Raw genomic sequence first — 4,386 nt, 5'->3', positions numbered from 1 at the left:
GCAGGGTCAATGCAGCTAGCTATCAGGAGATTTTGGAGCACTTCATGCTTCCATCTGCTGAAAAGCTTTATGGAGATGAAGATTTCATTTTTCAGCACGACCTGGCACCTGCTCACAGTGCCAAAACCACTGGTAAATGGTTTACTGACCATGGTATTACTGTGCTCAATTGGCCTGCCAACTCTCCTGACCTGAACCCCATAGAGAACCTGTGGGATATTGTGAAGAGAAAGTTGAGAGACGCAAGACCCAACACTCTGGATGAGCTTAAGGCCGCTATCGAAGCATCCTGGGCCTCCATAACACCTCAGCAGTGCCACAGGCTGATTGCCTCCATGCCACGCCACATTGAAGCAGTCATTCATGCAAAAGGATTCCCGGCCAACTATTGAGTGCATAACTGAACATGATTATTTGAAGGTTGGCGTTTTTTGTATTAAAAACACTAGTCTTTCATTGGTGGGATGAAATATGCTAATTTTTTGGGACAGGCATTTTGTGTTTTCATGAGCTGTATGCCATAATCATCAGTATTAAAACAATTAAAGACCTGAAATATTTCAGTTGGTGTGCAATGAATCTGAAATATATGAAAGTTTCATTTTTATCATTACGTTATGGAAAATAATGACCTTTATCACAATATGCTAATTTTTTGAGAAGGACCTGTATATATATATATAGTCCGGTAGACTCGGTTCGGTTTGGGACCAATATTCATGACCTTTTGTTTACATTTGAGCTGGTGCGTTTGCATTCACACTGCACTGTGCAGTCGAGTCAACCTGTTGAATCAACCTGTTCCCCCTCTCGCCTGTGGGGGCGCTGCACCAAGAACTACTGAAAGAAACACAAAAACCTCTGAAGACACGTCTTCTTCTGTAAATAAAAATAAAAATGGAGTGGCATCAAGTTTTAGCAGTTTTAGGAGTTATATTTTGTCATTTTTCAAAAATGGACTCATCATGAGCAGAAGATGAGACAGAAGACCATGGAGAATATTGTTTTTCACACAAGGCAGCTGACGGCTCCATATGAGGTCAGAGAAATGCGTGTTTGTTTGTCCTGCGGAGCGGGGCTCGGTCTGTTTACATTCACACTGTACTCGAACCGCGCTGGAGTTCTCTTCTACCGGACCCAGACCTAGGTTTTAGACTGGGCCAGAGTTCGCCTTTTTGTTCCGTGACAGAGTTCGATGGTGCGTTCACACCTCCCCAAACGAGCCGGACTTTCTAGGAAAACGAGCTAGAGTTTGATTAAAGTGGACTAAACAGGGCTGGTGTTTAGTCCACTTTAAGCGAACTCCAGCGCGGTTCGAGTGCAGTGTGAATGTAAACTCACCAGCTCAAATGTAAACAAAAGCTCATGAATATTGGTCCCGAACCGAGTCTACCGGACTATGTAGTGTGAAAACGACCTAAGTGACCCCTGTGGCTGCAAAACAAGCCTAAACAATCACTCCTCACTCAAACCATCACTCCTCCACCTAAACAATCACTCCTCCACCCACACTGGACGATGTTCTCAGATTGTTTGTGGTCCTTCACATTTCCTGATTTTGGGGATTAAGTGAAAACTGCACTTTGATGAACCATCTGTCCAGTTGGAACATCCTCTAACGGCCATCGACAAAACTCACTAAGCCGTCCGCAGGTAACACCAGATCCACCCCGAATGTTACGTCACATGGGTTTGGCTTTTAGTTTGATAGTCCACTTCCGTTTTTGGCAAGGAATTTGCAAATTAACTAAATATTTAGCTCAGACCTCAATATTTAACTTGCAAGTTAAATATTTAGTTAACAAGTTAAATGGGGTGTACCGATAAATCGGACGTCTGATTTATCGGCCCCGATTCCTTATTTTGGGGGAAATCGAAAATTTTCCGATACTTGCAATAGAAACTGATTTTACTGATTTTTGTAGTTTTAACAACAATTGTCTGAACTTCATTTATATTTCAGAGCACCACCTCATGGCCAGTTAAAACAAGTTTGTATTGTTTCTAGGATTTTGTTTGCAATCTGCGCACCCCTAAAGTTAAACATTTAGCTAGCAAGTTAAATATTTAGGTCTGAGGTAAATATTTAGTTAGCAAATTAAATATTTAGTTTAGGTATTAAATGTTTAGATTAGAAATTAAATATTTAGTTTGGTAATTCAATATTTAGTTTTGAAAATAAATATGTAAATTAAAACAAAATATTTAGTTTCCTAATTAAATATTTAACTTGCAAGTATTTAGTTTGTAAACTAAATATATATATTTTTTAATTTATTTTATTTACCCTTTATTTATCCAGGTAGTCTCATTGAGCCACGAGAACTCATTTTCAAGAGAGACCTGTTTAGGGAGCAGATGGTGGGGGTTAAGGGCCACGCTCAGGGGCCCAGAGTGGGGCCAATGAGGGTGGAGGGAGGTGTGAGTGTTCCACCTTTCCCACCCACATTTTGATGTTGACGGTACCGGGAGTTGAACCTGCAACTTTTCGATCGCAGGCCTATTTAGCTGGGAACTATGACATGTATAAATGTATGAATAACATGGTGAAATTATAACTTAGAAAAAAAACATCTTATTAAAGGCTAAATAAACCAAAATATTGTTGTTAATTTTTGACTGTGTAACTTTACAAACGGCACCCCATAGATTTAAAGCAATCCGCCTTGGATTTGTTCATTAGCTCAAAGCCTGGTCAGCTTTATACAATTTCAAAAAGCTATCTACAACAGGTAAGACATTTCTTCATATGAATTCTCACAGAAACTCCCTTTCAAATGTCTGAACCGTCCCTTTTATTGGCGTCTTTAAACATCGACTCAGTGGTCATGGATAGGAACACACCTCGGACCACCTGGCGTCTCTCCTGGGCTCTAACGTTTAGTTCTTCTGCAGTTGGGGCTGAGTTGTTGCTTCTTTTCTTGCTGGAAGTTTGTTAGAAAAACTCAAACGATTGTCCAGAATGACTCCGTTCATTTTGTTCTGTCATCAGTTCAACAGTTTATCATCGTCCACGTTCATTCTTGTTCCGTCCTGTATTGTTGCCTCGCCTCCTGATGGTTGGGTTGACTTTTCTTTTTAACACTCATCTTACATTCTGTTTTTTAGAGTATGGTCTTTTTATTGTTTTACATCTTTAGGTTGTATCCTTGTCTTTTTTTTTTTTTTTTTTTGGGGGGGGGGGGGGTCTTGTAGATGTCTGTGTCTTTGCAGTGACTTTTAATCTTCACAGTCATCCAATCAGCAGCTGAGTCTATTCATGAACATCTTCTCCTCTTTTATTAGTGTTGGGTCTTCTTAGATCAGGGTTATTCAACTGGCGGCCCGGGGGCCAAATCAGGCCCACAGGTGAACTCAGTTCGGCCCACCAATGGATTCATTTTTGAATAAAATTAGATTTTACATCGTAAAACAAACTTAGTCAATGAGTAAATCCTCCCCCCCCCCCCCCCCCCCCCATAGCCCTCTTCCACCTGCGTAATATCACTAAAATTAGAAACTTCTCGTCTAAAAATGATGCAGAAAAACTGGTTCAGGCATTTGTCACGTCTAGACTGGACTATTGCAATGGTTTATTATCTGGGTGTCCAAATACGTCTTTAAAACGTCTTCATTTAATTCAAAATGCTGCTGCCAGTCTTAACTGGAGTTAGTGGGAAAGATCATATTTATCCAGTTTTAGTTTCTCTCCATTGGCTCCCTGTCAAATCCAGAATTGAATTTAAATTCTTACTTCTAACCTAGAAAGCTCTCAACAACCTAGCTCCATCTTATATTACAGATCTTATTGTTCCATATTTTCCTAACAGAGCACGTTGCTCTCAGGCTGCAGGTTTACTTGTGGTTCCTAGAATTTACAAAAACAGAATGGGAGGCAGATCTTTCAGTTATCAGGCTCCTCTCTTGTGGAACCAACGTTCAGTTTCTGTTCGTGAGGCTGACACATAGTCCAGTTTTAAGACTTTCCTTTTTGATAAATCCTATAGTTAGGGTTGGCTTGTTATTTTGTCTCAAGTTTATACTAATAGAGGACAAATTGACCTCATTTCCTTAAATGAATTGTTAAAATTGAATAGTTTTCATTTGATATTATTTCTATCTTAGCATGTGATTTTTGACCTGCCATTGTGTATCTGTTCCTCTCAAACCCAGCTGGTTGAAGCAGATGATCACCTTCATTCTTCTTCTTCCTCATCAGGGAGTTTTTCCTTTCCACTGTCGTCTTCATACTTGCTCAAGCTTAAAATTCTGCAATCAGGTTAAATTCAAATCAGTCTGCTCCTCCGATAAAGTGTTAAATTATTACTTTATATTTGAACGTTTCTGTTCAGTGCCCTGCGATGACTTCTGTTGTGACTTGGTGCTCTATAAATAAACTGAATTGAA

At 39.8% G+C, this 4,386-nt stretch overlaps 1 protein-coding gene across 2 annotated transcripts in view; it reads left to right on the top strand.

Annotated features, from left to right (window-relative positions):
* The window catches only part of ptpn1 (protein tyrosine phosphatase non-receptor type 1), a 34,429-nt gene that overhangs the window by 24,138 nt on the left and 5,905 nt on the right, over positions 1 to 4,386 (top strand). The gene's annotated exons all lie outside the window — the stretch shown is intronic.

Source organism: Nematolebias whitei, chromosome 11 (assembly GCF_014905685.2).
Source record: "Nematolebias whitei isolate Nwh7 chromosome 11, NemWhi1, whole genome shotgun sequence".
Classification (NCBI taxonomy): Eukaryota; Metazoa; Chordata; class Actinopteri; order Cyprinodontiformes; family Rivulidae; genus Nematolebias; species Nematolebias whitei.
The sequence above is the reverse complement of the archived record's forward strand: the minus strand, read 5'-3'. Positions and strand labels throughout refer to the sequence as shown.